This window comes from Spinacia oleracea, chromosome 3 (assembly GCF_020520425.1).
Source record: "Spinacia oleracea cultivar Varoflay chromosome 3, BTI_SOV_V1, whole genome shotgun sequence".
In the NCBI taxonomy this organism is placed as follows: Eukaryota; Viridiplantae; Streptophyta; class Magnoliopsida; order Caryophyllales; family Amaranthaceae; genus Spinacia; species Spinacia oleracea.
This window is the reverse complement of record NC_079489.1, coordinates 59,972,835-59,989,720: the sequence shown is the minus strand read 5'-3', so window position 1 is coordinate 59,989,720 and position 16,886 is coordinate 59,972,835. Positions and strand designations below refer to the sequence as shown.

The 16,886-nt window shown below is 38.6% G+C and overlaps 1 long non-coding RNA gene across 1 annotated transcript; it reads left to right on the top strand.

Moving 5' to 3' along the window:
* Positions 1-3,963: 3,963 nt before the first annotated feature.
* On the top strand, positions 3,964-4,829 carry LOC130469104 (uncharacterized). The gene is made up of 2 exons (XR_008929478.1): positions 3,964-4,307; positions 4,652-4,829. It is a non-coding gene; the product is annotated as an uncharacterized lncRNA (long non-coding RNA).
* The last annotated feature ends 12,057 nt before the right edge of the window (positions 4,830-16,886 follow it).

The following is a 16,886-nucleotide window of genomic DNA, read 5'->3' as shown; positions in this document are numbered from 1 at the left end:
ATAATTAATTATGAAAATCAAATTAATTCTAAATTATTCTAATTTTCAACAAATTAATCATAATTACAAATTAGATTGCATAATTAACAAGGCTAGGCATTCAAACTTGTTAAACATATACATTAGGTCAATCAAAAATTCAAGATTTATCAACAAGAATCGCAAATATTTAATTTAACATCTTAAATTTACGAAATTTTGCATTCGAAAAACTAAAACCTTCGAAAAGTCATAGTTAGGCTTCGAATTTGAGAATTCTGGGTTCGGCAGAAAACTACTATTTTTGTCAAAATTTTAGAATGCCTTTTACATGCGGAATTGACACAAAAATCACTCGATTTGGATGAGTAACGAAGAAACTGCCGAAAAACTGCGTACGTATAATTAAATAAACGCAATTTGCAATTAATTAACAATTACGAAAATTAATCACCCCTTTTAATTCTTGCAAATTTGTAATATTTAACCATGTTCATGCAATTTAGATTATGAAAATAATAAGGGGCTCGTGATACCACTGTTAGGTTATGATACATATGACAATTCATAAATCATGCGGAAACAACCATTTAGCCAGGAATACATATTATTTACACATAATCATATAGCATAATTTAGATGCATACTCTTTGTTGCGTGCCTTCCCTAGCTGCGCCCGAACCGAACAAGAACAAGTCTTTAGGACTCCAAGTGTCGTCCCTCCGTAGATAGTCCACAGCACGTCCGGATCCGCCTTAAGATTGACCAACTAGAATCGCCCTTAAGGTACTAGAATTTTCGGCACTCTTAGGTAAGAAATATGACTGAATTTTTCTCTCAAAACTCACTTTGAATACTTGAATTCATCTCTGAAAATATGTGACCCTAGGCACGTATTTATAGAGTTATGGAAAGGGAATTGGAATCCTAGTAGGATACGAATTAATTAAACTTAGAATCCTACAAGAACTCTAATTAATTAATTTATCCTTTTAAGAATAGGAATTTAATCATATACTAACTCTAATAGTTTTAGGAATCATGCATGAACACAAACTCACACACACACGGCAGCCACGAGGGCCGCCCATGCGTGTGCGTGCGAGCAGCAGCCCACGCAGCGAGGCCATGGCCTTGGCGCGCGCTGGGCCTGCCTTGCGGTGGGCCTGGGCGCTGCCTTGGCTGGGCGCGCGTTTGGCTTGCTGGGCGATGGCCCGACTTCGTGCTGGGCCTTCGTCCGGCAGGCCTCGTCCGATGCTAATTCGTACGATACGCTTCCGATTAAATTCCCGGTTCCGGAATTCATTTCCGATACGAACAATATTTAATATTTCCGATTCCGGAATCAATTTCCGTTTCGAACAAATATTTAATATTTCCGTTTCCGGAATTATTTTTCGATTCCGATAATATTTCCGATTCTGACAATATTTCCGTTTCCGGCAATATTTCCGATTCTGGCAATATTTCCATTTTCGATAATATTTTCCGATACGTACCATGTTTCCGTTTCCGGCAACATCTACGACTTGGATAATATTTATATTTCCGATACGATCCATATTTCCGTTTCCGGCAATATCATCGTTTCCGGAGTATTCATTTCTTGCCTGTGACGATCTCAGCTCCCACTGAAACCAAGATCCGTCGATTCCGAATATCCATAGATGGAGTATCTAATGCCATTAAATACTTGATCCGTTTACGTACTATTTGTGTGACCCTACGGGTTCAGTCAAGAGTAAGCTGTGGATTAATATCATTAATTCCACTTGAACTGAAGCGGCCTCTAGCTAGGCATTCAGCTCACTTGATCTCACTGAATTATTAACTTGTTAATTAATACTGAACCGCATTTATTAGACTTAACATAGAATGCATACTTGGACCAAGGGCATTATTTCCTTCATGATGAACTTTAAAACCAGATCTATATTTTTTCTTGTTCTTTTAAGTTCTGGAAATGTTCTTTTTCAACCAATTTATGTTATAATTCCGTTATTTTATTTATCAAAAGATATCTGAAAACAACACTATAAATATGTAAAAAGAACAATTGCTGATTCTAAAAAAGAACATACTGTTTTGATGCCACAGAAATAGAAAGTTATAAGAAAAGAACATTAAAATTTAAAAAGAACATAGAATTAAGAACGAGAAAATTTACCTTAATCACCCGATGCACCTTCATCAACAGCATAAACCTCTTTGAATGAATAAAAAAATTCAAAAAATAGCGAAATTGAAATAGTATTTCGCTTAATAAACTAGTTTTTGTAAACGTAATTCAATTAAAATCACATTTCAGAGAAAGAAGGAGGAGAAAATTTGTTTTGAACTTTCTCTCTCATAAAATCTCTCTTTTGTTGGGAGAAACTAAAAGCACTCCTCTTTCTCTCTCAAGAATGTATTTCTAAAATGAGAAGTTATGAATCCAATAGGAGAAATATTATATATATAGAAAATGAAAAATAAAAAAAATAAAAAAAGAGGGGGAAGGAGAAGAAATACAAGCCATGTTCATGATAAGAACGGTGCACTTGTTTTTTTTTTTTTTGGGTTTTGTTGTTCTGTTCTTTTATGTTTATTAGATATAAATCTTAATGTTCTTTTATGTTTGTTCTTTTTTCAAAAGTACAATATTGAAGAGCAAAGGAAGCTTTTACTTGACCCGCAACAAATGATGTTAAATCTTCAAAAACAGCTGAAAGAACAAGAAGAAAGGCTGAATAAACAGAGCAATTCCTCAAAAGAACAAAAAGAGGATGGACCTAAAAGAACATTATAAATACAGAAAAGAACATATCATGTAGAACACTTATTTTAACCATGTAAAACAACATTACCAATAAAAAAACGAACAACAATATAGCATAAAAGAACATAATAAAGTAAAGAAAAAGAACATTAAAAATAGCAGAAAAGAACATATCATGTAGAACACTTATTTTAACCATGTGAAAAAAGAACAAAAAATAAAAATAAAAGAACAACAAAAATGGTAAAAGAACAATTTGATCTGAAGTGTGTAATATCAAAAGAACAACAAGTTAAAGCAAAAAAGAACAAAGAACAACAACCTAAAGCAAAAAAGAACAACATGTTCAATAATTACTTTCTGTATTATTACAATCTCTTAATACATATATGAGAACCAATATATAAAAGAACAAAAGATAAGACTAAAAGAACATATAAAATCGAAAAAAGAACAGAAATCAAAATTATCAGAAATATATAATCAAGATACATTAATCATCAAAATTATCAAAATATAGAATCAAAATACATTAATCAAGGTTATTGAGAAATGCAGAAATCGAAATGATCAAAAAAATCAAAATAAATTGAAATGATGAAAATAATGAACATGGAAATCAAAATCATCATAAATAAGTAATTCGTTTTAAAAAATTGAAAAATTACCTTCACAAATCGGATTATCAGCAGAGGAATTCAAATTTGAAGAAGAAGAATCAATAGAATTTGATATTGAAGTAGAAAAATCAACCAATATCTGAGAATTTTCCATTACTTTCTCTCTCCTCTTCACAGTTTCTCTCTCATTTCCATAGTTTTTCTCTCTCCTCTTCACAAATTCTGATTTGAAAATTATAAAAAAGAAGGTATATATACCAGAAAAATAGAGTGAAAAACAAAAGAACGAAAAAAAGGGACAGAGCAGTCATTGTTCTTTTTTTTAACAAAAGAACAACGTTTGTTTTTTTTTTTAACAAAAGAACAACGTTTGTTCTTTTTTTATCAAAAAAACAACATTTGTTCTTTTCTTCTCCGGATTCAACAAGATATCCGCGTTTTATATTTATTGCATGTCGTTTGGGCACCAGTGCACCAAGAGCACTGTGCACACCCCTGCACCATCATATTTGCGGTGGAATCTATAATAAATAAAATCACATGGGAGTCAATTAACTCCAGTGCTCACCCACCCGTCTTCTTCCTTGAAAGCTTCTCCAGGATTCTTTTTTGCTTAGATTTCCCAATCCTCATCTTCATGATAATTGATTACCCTTAATTAAGAGAAACATTAATTATGAGTAATCAATCACATCAGGAAGATGAAGATTCATCTTTGTGGTTTGATTTCCGGCTTTGTAGCGCCGAATTTGGGTAGCTTCGAATTCATCTCCTTGATGAATTGATGATCCTTAATTAAGGGAAACATTAATTAAGAGTACTCAATTAATCAGGAGGAAGAACATAAGTTTTTTTGGGTTGATTTCTGGCTATGTAGTTTCGAATTGGGCTAGGTAATTGAGCAGACGTCGATCTTGCCTCACCCACACAATTATGTGATTCCAGTAATGGTATGTATCTTAACTCTTTGCACAGTCAATTGTAATCAAGTCATGAATTCAATTATATCATTTGAACCAAATCAATTTCTCAATTGATTGCCTAAATCTGTAACTGAAATTGTGTAATTGAGCCCCTCAGAGGTTTCCAATATATATATTCCTATATTTTTGCTGAATTCATCAGCCCCAAATTTGCTACCCCTTTGAGAAAGGTCTATGAGAAATAATTAGGTAAACTGAAGAATCTAAACTATTTCAATGATTTAATTCCTCTGTTTGTATATCTATTCATGGCATTAGGCTCTTCAGTTACAAAGTATCATTTTTTTTGTTTTGGGTATTGCTTGATGCAGGCTTGAGTAAGACAGGGGCAGCAGCCGACTGTTGAGTATCACATTGTCCCGCAACAAAAACTCCGGTTAGTTGTTCAGTTTAGAGTGTGTTCTAAAGGCCTCTATATATTGTATAAATTATTCTGAAATTCTTAAATTTACAGAATATGCATGCCCATTTGATTATGTTGCTAGATTATATTCTGCTACAATATAAAGAAACTGATTGAAGTTTAAAGATACCTTCGACAAGTTGCCCAAAGGCAGCAAATGCTTCTGTGAAATTTTCATCTGTAGTCATTCTGCTATGTCCTGTCCACAAAGTCCAAAGACAAACATTCTCAATTTTGATTTTACCCAATCCAAAATAAAATGGCATTCATTTACGCGTACACCTTGTGATAGCATGTAAGAAATTAGGCATGTACTAAAAATAGGCATATTAGGTTTTGAAAAAAGACAAATACTTAAACAAATAACTTGTGGTTAACTAACACCTACTGAATTGATAAAATGTCCTTAAAAAAAGAGGAGTTAGATTGGTTTGGGGCTATTGGAAATAGGGAAAAAAATATCACCTTTCCATTATTTTAGTGAGTGGTTAACTAACATGTTATACATAGTTTCCCGTAGGTTATTCCTGATCAGTTTGGAGCAGATAGCTGCAACAGAAATATAGTTTAGTGTAGTCTGCAGTTTGTCCTGCAAAAGGAAGTTAGTACAAACCTGGGGAGGGGATAACAATATATAGATTTGATACATTTGATCTACACGAAATCGTACATTCATGCATATACTTAACTGAGCTTTCCGTAGTCTGATTGGCATGTGTTCCTTAAAAGCCTGCTCTGACTGTAGGTAACTGCTTTAAGATTTATATTCCCTGCCTTCACATAGAACGTATACTAGAGTAAAATTGCTGAACTTGAATAAGAACATAAAGAAGATTCATATTCTGAGTATTGACACCAACCCCTAGCCTAAGCCTCACGCTGCGAAATTGTTTACGCGTTCTGTCGCAATCGATCCATAAATCGAACAGAACGTATCCTGTCCCATAATTTGAGATTCGTTAAATAAAAAGGAGAAATAGCAAAGTCAAAGTGGTTAGTTTTCTGAGAACCGTGACGCACCTCTCAAGGGTGCGTCGTAATGTGTCCCTTTTATATGATTTAATTGCTTTCTTCGCCCTTTTTATGAACTGTTAAACTAACTAAATCTGATTGTTCTACCACGCCTAACAAATATAATATTTTTGGGAAATTGGATTATCATGCTAGGTCCCTTAATGCTATTTAAATCAGATAATCGCGATCGATCTAGTATTATATGTTGCATATTGCTAAAATCAACTCCGATTAGTTTAATAGTTAACGCATGTCCCTTCAATTATTTATGCTGAGCTAGTAAGGATATTGTGAGGGGGGTCGAAAAAGCGTGAGGCTAATGCGTGACCTTGTCCCTCGTGGGTGTGACGATTCTTTTTATTCAATCAAGTGTAATTGGATTTCCTGTGAGTATACACCCAATTGACTAGTAATATAGGCGTCGCCATTCAGTTTTTAACGACAATGAGAAAAACTGACAAAACCCGGTTATCGTGACATAAAGGGAGTGCAATTATGTTTGACCACGACGGCCGTAGGTTCCCTTGTGATCCCTGGTGTGGGGATATCTCAATATACACCCGCAAGGTAGAGATTAAGGGTTCGGGGGACTGTAACTACCGAGAGGAGTAATTCGCTCGTCGATAACTCCAGAGGCAGGATATCCTTACTAGCTCAGCATAAATAATTGAAGGGACATGCATTAACTATTAAACTAAACTGAGTTGATTTTAGCAATATGCAACATATAATACTAATTCGATCGTGATTATCTGATTTAAATAACATTAAGGGACCTAGCATGATAATCCGATTTCCCAAAAATATTATATTTGTTAGGCGTGATAGAACAATCATATTAGGTTAGTTTAACAGTTCATAAAAAGGGCGAGGAAAGCAGTTAAATCATCGAAAAGGGACACATTACGACGCACCCTTGAGAGGTGCGTCACGGTTCTCAGAAAACTAACCACTTTGACTTTGCTATTTCTCCTTTTTATTTAACGAATCTCGATTATGGGACAGGATACGTTCTGTTCGATTTATGGATCGATTGCGACAGAACGCGTGAACAGTTTCGCAGCGAGAGGGTTAGGCTAAGGGGTTTAGAGTCAATACTCAGAATATATCATGTGTTGTTGTGTGTTGTTTTACGTCGAAACTAGGGGCCTATTTATAGGGAAGAGTTCGTGGAAAGATAGAATTGCAGAGTTCTAATCCGTAAAGAATTAGGAAAAGAGACGTACCCAGGTACTTTCAGCGCCCAGGCCTGGGCGCCGAAGATTTCGGCGCCCAGAGCCAGGCGTTGAAAATAGGATCTGGGCAGTTTTGTTTAGTCAGATTCGGATTCCTAAAATCCGTAGAGTTTAAGATTAATTCGAGTCTTTTAGCGCGTATCAATTTCATGACGGAATGCGTCTGGGCCCGTTACGAACTCTAGGCTCGTTAGGATTTTGATTAATACGTAACTCTTATTTCCGAATCCTATTAGGAATAGGATTCTCGCGGTTTTCTATCTCATTTAGGATTTATGTTGGAGTGCAACACCTAATTCTGACAGGTTTATATCTTTTATGATTTGCCACTTTTAGAAGCTACCTTTTACGGCAGTTACTATTTTTAGCAGGTTTTCATAAATAGCAGGTTTCGGGTGAAATGAAATGGGGAATCGAGATTCGTTTATTTTATAGGAGATGCGTAGTTAAGTGGAGTTTTTATGCTTTCATCATCGAACCTTTCCCTTGCGGGAATGGGGACAAAAGTAGGTGTCTACAGTTAGCCCCCACTTCGACTGAGTCTTGGAGTAAGACGATGGTCAAAGTATTAGACGGAGTGCGTCACACAAGTCATGGTGTATGTGACCTGTTTTGCGAGGGTCTCACGAGCCCCCGAGTGATAACATTTGACTTAAGGGTCATCACTTGAAGCATCGACATATCCCTCACATGTCATTGGGATTTGTCAACTGATAGTATAGAAACTTCCCCACTTTGTCATTGGAAGGATCTAAAGGTGCGTAGAAACTCCCTCACTTTGTCATTGGGAGTAGCTACAGAGTTTTTCGAAATCAAAGTTATAAAGTGTAATTGGGCCTGGCCAAGTCCAATCACGAGGTAAAACGTTTTTAAAGATTCTCATTTTCAGGGCTAGCTAAACGAGAAAACCCCCTTGTTTTTATAGGACGTAAAACGAAGGAAAATCCAGCACATCGTTCTTTTTTGGAAAAACGAAAAACCAATCCTTTAATTTTTGGAAAAAGGGAAAACCGATCCTTTTATTTTCGGAAAAAGGGAAAACCGATCCTTTAATTTTCGGAAAAAGGGAAAACCGATCCTTTAATTTTCGGAAAAAGGGAAAACCGATCCTTTAATTTTCGGAAAAAGGGAAAATCGATCCTTTAATTTTTGGAAAAAGGGAAAACCGATAAAAGTTATCGCTGCAGCAACTAAGGACCTGCGCTGTTAGTGACGCAGACCCCGCTCGCTGAAGGTGGGCGAGCCTGTCCGCTGAGGGTGGACCCCCCGTCCGATAGAAGTGGACGAATCTGTTTTGATGTTTTTGAAAATAAGGACCTACGCAGTTTGTGACGTAGACCCCGACGGCTGAAGATGGCGAACCTTTCCGCTAAGGGTGGACACCCCGTCCGATAGAAGTGGACGAATCTATTTTGAAATTTATTTTGCTTTTTTGAAAATAAGGACCTACGTGGTTTGTGACGTAGACCCCGCCGGCTGAAGATGGCGAGCCTGTTTTATTTTGAAGATTTTCTTTTCATTTTCGAAAACTGAGGACCTGCGCGGCTAGTGACGCAGACCCCGCCCGCTGAGGGTGGGCGAGCCCATTTTGAATTTCTTATTTTGCCTATGTAGAAGGGCTTTTGTAATTACAACCTGGTGGGTCGTAATATTTCCTGATTAGATGTGTCCTATAAGTGGGTCCACACTGTGTATATTTTTGTTTAACAATATTTTTTTTTTTGAGATATCCAAACATGATATGGTGTATGGCGCAGTCTGGAAATGTGACTTTGATCGCGCGCTCCTCGTTGAAGTCTATTTTTTTCGCGAGCCCCCAAGCACTAGGGCTCGTTGGTTGTTTTTCGCTTCTTGTAACCATGTTTGGGGTCATGCTCGTATGTGCGAGCGACCTTCTATAGTAGTGTGCTACTCTTAACAAAGCCGTGAGGTGCGACTTTCAGTGAAGAAATCGGCAATTTTCAAGCCGAAATATGGCTGGGCCTAATAGAAGTTAGGGCCTTTTGAGCCTGGATTCATTTTTGGCGCCCAGGCCTGGGCGTTGAAATAATTCACGCCCAGGTGGGGCGTTGAAAGTGTAGAGCCTGGATTCATTTTCGGCGCCCAGGCCTGGGCGTTGAAATAATTCACGCCCAGGTGGGGCGTTGAAAGTGTTGTTTGGGCTGGTCTTTTGATGACACAGTCGGCCTCTTGTTCATTCGTTTATTTCACTTGGAAGTTCTATGTATTTTCTTTTCTTTTGTTTTTTCTTTGTTTTTAGAACGTGATGATTTTCTTTGAGAAGCCGTAGCCGATTGGTGGACTACGGTGCTTGTCGCTTTGGGGCGATTATTTTAAGGAACTGTTGCTCTTAAGGCGTACAGTTATTGCAATAGTCGGGCGAGTCTATATGGCCCGAGGAACATACCTTGAGGTGTAAGACTTTGATCTCTCTTATATTTTTTGAACGTGTTCGTGAATGATGATATGTATGTGCGAACGAGCGTTCATAGAATGGCCGTTGTGTGCGGTCCATTAATCAGTTTGCTTGAATCATTTTTTGTTTGAGCAACGACTGATTTTGAATAGTTTGCTTAGAAGCTTGATAGGGGTCAGGTCCATTCATGAAGTGGGCTCAAACATCGTGCCCTTTCGATTGTTCAAACATTTGCTTCGAGATTTTTTATTTTGTTATGGTTGTTTCGTAGCTTGGAGCTCCCAAGTATGCATGTTGGGATGCTTCCTTTTGGCGTACGATTTTTGTAGGTTCTTTCGAGAAAGATGCCTTGGGGTTCCGCTCGTGTAGGTGCGAGCTATCCCTTCCGTGGTAAGTAATATTTTGCTACCTTTAATCCTTAATGTAGAAGTCGTGTGGCTTGCATTTTGAATTTGGGCGATAAGCAGTCTTTGCCTCTTTTACACGTGCTCTTGGTCGTGCCTACATTAGTGCAACATGCCTTACTCTTCTTTTAGACTTGTACCGTGGGACGGTTGAACTTATGGTGCGATGTAGGCTTGTGTGGCCTAACGGCGTGTCTTAGAACATTCCTCCAGGTGTTGGGATATCATTATTTTTTTTTTTTTGCATTGGAGTATTTCATCATGCCTGGTTCAGGTGCTCGGATAAGTGTAGCACCTTCTGCGCGGGTTTGCACGGCTTATTACTTCGTTCGATGCGAGGATTCATAGGTGTTTCTTTCTTGTTTTTATATCAGGGCAAGATTTAGCAAGCAGAGATATTCAGCGCCCAGGCTGGGGCGTTAAAGATATCGGCGCCCAACTCTGGGCGTTGAAAATGATTTCTGGGTAGAATTTTGATAGTTTTTTTTTTATTCTTTTTTTTCTTTTGCTTTTGCTTTGGAACGATGTAGACTGTGTAACGGGCGCTTTATAGGGCGAGCGTTATGTGCAGTGGTTTGATCGGAGTTTTGGTGACTCGCGATTTTCAGTTACCCTTGTTAGTGGGGCGACTTTATATACTCTAAGTAATTCTTAGAATTTGGGAGGGGTTGTAGCCATTCTAAGGTTCGTTTTGCACGATTAAAGCTTAGGATTGAGCCCCTATGACATATGTATAGCATTAGCGTCGAGAATTTGCGATAAAATCGTCATTTCGAGCATTTTTAGAGTGTTTTTCTCAAGCCCCCAATTGTAGCTACGGGATTGGCTTGGTGCTATAATGCTTTGCATACGTTTTTATGCATTCATGGTGACACGGATCATGAATAGTTTGAACCAGACTCGTTTAGTGCGGGGTATGTTCGAGTAGTGATTTGCTACTTCTCTTGTAAATGTCGTATTGTGCGACATTGCCATGGTCAAGGTAGTCACATGTTGAAGTGTGCCTTGACTAAAAGCTAGGTGCCTTTCTTTACCCATAATCATATTTAAAAATATTTTTGACTCACTTGCAACGTTGAGATGGACACACACTAAGCTTAAACCAACGACACTTTATTAGGTTCGAAGAAGTCTTTTAAAAATCATTTGAAAATCATTTAAAATCCGAGTCCTACTGTGTACAATCCGAGGTGTCCTAAGTAGGTTGACTTATAGAAGGGTTCGTACAGGATTACATGAGTGAATCAAAATACTGTTATGATTTTTGGAATGTTGTCTAAGGATTTGCTGGAAGCCAGGGTGCAGGCGCCAAGATATTACTTGTGCCTGTTTGGCATATGCTTTAGGCTTTTAGGGCCGTCTTTTTCAGAATGGCGGGAATATAAACCGTTTTCAAATTGACTTAGATTTACTTGGTGTATGTCTGTACAAAAGGTCAAGGTATACTTATTTCTTTCCCTAGCTCTTTCATTTCAGTTTTTAGCCCCCAGTTGCTATTATGTCTTCTCATTAATGATGCTTTTAGATTTCGATTTTAGATGCCCGTGTCATATGTCTGAGTAGGGTGAGCCTTGGTTAAGTGCCAAGTTTTTTTCAAAGGGGATTCGCAAGCATTTGAATTACCATGGACGGGTGCCCTGAGTTCGAAGGAACAACGGGGTAATGCCGTAGAACAATCCTCTTCATTGCAAGCCTACTGCCTTTACTACTTGTTGGCGACTATGACTGTGTCCAGTGGTGAAATAAGGTCTTTAAGCGGACGACTATGTCTGGTAGTGAAAGAAAGTCTTTAAGTGAATTAGTTCGCTTTTAGGGAGGGTCAAGTTGAGTACTTTAGAGGTCATGGATGCTTGCTCTAGCCCCCATTCAATTGAGGCAAAGCGATCTTTTTGAGTCTTGGCTAAGTGCCTAGGAGTGTGAGTGCTTCTTCTGGCAAGGGTACGTGCCCTTATTATTTTTCGATGTATGCTCGTTTGGGCATTCTTGATGAGTTGGATTCTTCCTTTGACTTCTATTTTTCTTTTGACTTGGGTTGCAAGTAATTAAATTTCAATAAGGGACTCTATTTCTTATTCTTGTTATTCTATAGGCTTTTAATATTTTTGCAAATTGGTTGGACCGAATCATGGATTGCCTACGTATCCGCTTTAAATAACTTTAATTTGGAATCAGGTCTTGCGTAGTTCTTAGCCTAGAAAATGGTTTCTTAGAATGCCGAATTTAAACAAGTATGTTCTGAGGTGGAAACATATTATTTGAAACGGTAGAATAAGTGAAGTTTATTATTATTTAAATCTGCTGCCTTGCCGTAAGCCAAAAAATTTGTTTTATATTTTTGAGTACATGTATTTTCTTTTCATGTTTTTTTTTGGTACGTATACCAATACGTGTTGTACCCCCCAAGTGTTCGTTATTTTTCCGTGCATGTGCGGATAAAATGACGAGCACTTCTGGACAAATTTTTCAGCAAGCAGAGAGATTCGGCGCCCAGGCTTGGGCGCTAAAGATTTCGGCGCCCAGCTCTGGGCGCTGAAAATGGTTTCTGGGCGGATATTTTTTGGTGCGCTAAATGCTTCTTTATTTTTCTTTTTAGACTAACTTTAGAGGCGCTTTTGCAAAGTTTTTTTTTATTATTCACATTTTATTATTATTTTTTTGCACTTTTCATTTGTTTTCTTTTTTTTTTGTTTGTGACTCAAGACGGCTTGAAAGATGGGTTGAATGAGATAGGATAATTTGTATGGGTATTGGTCAAGCATGAGGATCACATCTACTAGGACTCACAATTTGTAGCCTCAAGCTAGTGTCATGAGTTTACATCAGCCAAGGCCAATGAGTAGCATGGGGACGGCTCAAGGGTATATCAACAGGACGTATCCAAATAAGTTATATGGTCATTATGCTAATGGTGGTGTAAGAGCAGGTTTGGACTTTGGAAATGATGGGCATGACGCACGTGTCAATGGCCGTGCGTGGTTTGCGGTTGATAACAAGTTCAAAAACAAGAGTTGAGGTAATGGTTTCTTGGGTTATGGCAATGAGAACATGGATGGGTTAAATGAGCTGAACAGGGACCCCAGAGCGAAGGCATCTAAGAGCATAAGGATTGGAAAGGGTAGACATCGTAGAATTTTATGATTTGGATTGGTTGACTCAATTCTTTTCCTTCGTTTACTTGGGTAGATTTTGCACTTTGGGAGGTACGGGCTAAGTATTTCATGGCTCTTTTCGCTCTCCCTTCTCTTTCTATTTTTTCTTTTTGCTTGGGATTTCTCCCCAACATACATCCTTCAATCAATTTTTTGTTTTGGCTAAAAGGTAGATGGTTGTGGTCTTTGAGTCACGAGGCGAGACTGAGTGAGCCTCGTTTGGTAGGCCTATAGTGGACCTTTAATTTTAGTAGGCCTAGGGTGGACCTTTAAATTGTCTTACTTTGCAAGCGTATTTAGTCGTTTCTTAAAATATGCAAATAGCGTAGATTCAAAATGTTGTTTTTACCTTATTGAATTTTAACGAAAGAATTACATCGAAAGTAATTTTTTGTTTCTTTTTAGATTCCAGTTTCTGGGATTTAATTGGAAGTTGTGATTTAGACTCAAACTTTCATTAATCTTTCTGATTATAACCCGTGTATGAATACAAGGAGGTGGCCTAGACTCAAAATAATGGTGTGGCGTAAGCCTTACTTGACCAAGCGACTCTCAGACTTAGGCTAATTGGACCATAACTTTCGTTGGTTGACACTTTAGATTTTAACCCTTGGGTGTTCATTTGTCATGCGCCATTTCGCTTAATGTCGGCAAGTTAGTTAGTTGGGGAGATCGAATTTTTATTTTTGCAAGACTAGAATCATTAGTGCGGCTTCTCTCTTAGTGTGTATTGCTTTACCCTAATGGTAGCCTTATGGTATGCCGATTTGGGTATTTTCATGGTTGGTCATGTTGCATTCATGGAAAATCTTTTTAGTCCGTACTTAGGGGTACTTCAAGGAGCGAGTGGCTCAAGAGGACTATGATAGTCGTGACCCAATGTGATCATAAGCGTTGAGGCCATTAATTTTGTGCTAATGGTATTGACACCTTAGGTTCACTTTGGGGGTTGTGCGACTATGGGGGAATGATTTTCAGAATGTGACTGTTTCCATTTTGCAAATCCTATAATATATTCTTTTTATTGGGGAGAGAGAGTATTAAGGCCGTTGATTCTTAGTAAGGGATGACACTTACATATGGGTGCTTATTGATTTAAATGTTACGAAGGGAGACTCAATATGGTTTAACCTTTTAACTTGCAGAACGACACCAAGCATTAGGACCGATTCTATGGATAAGACAACTAAGACTTAAGATTTGGATTGTATTTTGGCATAGCCTAGACTCGGATTTATTTGAACATTTTTTTTGAAGACTTTATTCGAACATTTATTTTTTGAATACTTCGCCCATGTGACATTCAAGGTTTAATTAGCATGCTCGGCTTTGGTGCCGAACATCGTCGTCGTAGAAGGCCTAAGAACGACACAAAGAGTTATTTATTTTTTACAAGTCGCTTTTAGAATCGAGTGCTTTTTCATACGCCCTCGTAGCAATTGTTTTTACGAAAAGTTTTTTTTTTTTTGCTACGTATCTTCTTCATGCGTGGGCACCGAGGCTGCTGTGCCTGACCAAAAGGCCAGGCAGCAACTTCAGCGCCCAGCAATGGGCGTGAGAAATATTGGCGCCCAGCCAGGGGCGCTGAAAATGCGTCCCTGACTGGTACTCGTTTTCTGTCTTCTGCTTATGCGACTTCGACTTGCGTGCTTGCCTAATAACGTCCTTTACGCGTAACAGCGTTTGTGGGATTCGTTACAGGCCATCCCGAGCATCGCTTATTTTGTGGCGATCATTCGGATTTGCGGAACACGTGTTTCGGTATAACTCTTTGGCAAATTAGTCTATGAATGTTTGGGCAATTTTTAAGGTCATTGGTTTTCTAGGATAGTTTGTCACACACAATCACATATTTCGCTACACATAACTACATTACAAACATGGATTTGAAAATTAAATATGCCACATAGTTTATGATAGGCTTCTATGGGTAGTTTATTTGCGCCTGGCTTGGTACCGCTTCTATCGTAGATCCAGCACATGCCCCGGTCGAGGTAGTGTCTTCAACAGACGAATTTCGCTCAAGAGGCCAACCCGCAAGTGCAAGCCAAGGGGGCATGCAGGCGAGAGGGACCTAATGGGCGAGCGATTGGGTTCGGGATAGGTGTACTACCTGCACAAGTACCGAGTGGGAACATGCGCGGCGTATGCACCCCCCTATTGGCGAAAAAAGGTATCCTTAGTCCCAACTCCCGAGGGAGCCGAGATTCGTTATGATGTTCTGCCCGTTCATATTAATATGCTGATTTTCAGGTCGTCCCAACTTGATGGGGAAATAAACGCGGGGTAGGATCGTTTCGCCCTTCGGCTATTTTGATTACCTACAAGCACGAGTATTTCCTTCACTATCCCCAGTGGAGTCGCCACTGTGAGGGGGGTCGAAAAAGCGTGAGGCTAATGCGTGACCTTGTCCCTCGTGGGTGTGACGATTCTTTTTATTCAATCAAGTGTAATTGGATTTCTTGTGAGTATACACCCAATTGACTAGTAATATAGGAGTCGCCATTCAGTTTTTAATGACAATGAGAAAAACTGACAAAACCCGGTTATCGTGACATAAAGGGAGTGCAATTATGTTTGACCACGACGGCCGTAGGTTCCCTTGTGATCCCTGGTGTGGGGATCTCTCAATATACACCCGCAAGGTAGAGATTGAGGGTTCGGGGGACTGTAACTACCGAGAGGAGTAATTCGCTCGTCGATAACTCCAGAGGCGGCCGTAGATTATCCTTACTAGCTCAGCATAAATAATTGAAGGGACATGCGTTAAACTATTAAATTATTCTGAATTGATTTTAGCAATATGCAACACATAATACTAAATCGATCGTGATTATCTTATTTAGATTGATTTAAGTTACCTAGCATGATAATTCAATTGTCCAAGGTATTATCTTATTAGGCGTGATAGATCAATCAAGTTAATAGTTTGAAAATTTTATAAAAGGGTGATGAAATCAATTAAATCATATGAGGGACACATTACAATGCACCCTTGAGAGGTGCGTCACGGTTCTCAGAAAACTAACCACTTGGCTTTGCTATTTCTCCTTTTATTTAACGAATCTCGGGTTTCTAAGCAGTGTTCCAGTATTTAGGCTTAAATCATCAGCTACAAGGGGCAGGACGCGTTCTGTTCGACTTTTGGGTCGATTGAGACAGAACGCCGGATCAATTTCGCAGCGTGAGGCTAGGCTTAAGGCTAAAGTCAATACTTAGGTTATGGAATTGTGTGTTGTGTTCACGTCGGTTTTGAAGCTGTATTTATACGGAAAGAGTTTTTGGAAAGATAGATCTTTAGAATACGAATCCAAAAAGAATTCGGAGACGACACGGCCCCAGGCATTTTCAGCGCCCAGGGCTGGGCGCCGAAGATTTCGGCGCCCAGATCCAGGCGTTGAAAATGGGATCTAGGCCGAGTTCTTTGTCAGATTTGGACTCTTAGAAGGCGGAGCTTTTGAGACTTATCCGAGTCTTTTAGTGCGTATTAACTTTATGACGGAATGCGTCTGGGCCCGTTACGAACTCTAGGTTCGTTAGGATTTCAATTAATACGTAACTCTTACTTTCGAATTATACCAGGAGTAGAATTCCTTTTGCAAATTCTATCTCTTTTAGGATTTATGTTGGAGTGCAACACCTAATTCTGACAGGTTTCTATCTTTTATGATTTTACCACTTTTAACAACTACCTTTTACGGAAGTTACTATTTTTAGCAGGTTTCCATAAATAGCAGTTTTGGCCGAAATGAAAACGGTGATTGAGATTCGTTATTTTATAGGAGATGCGTTGCCAAGTGGAGATTTATGTTCTCATCATCGAACCTTCCCTTTCGGGAATGGGGACAAAAGTAGGTGTCTACACATGGGTCTCACAAATCTCCTATAATAACCAGCTAAGCCTAGGAAACTCCGAATATCAGAC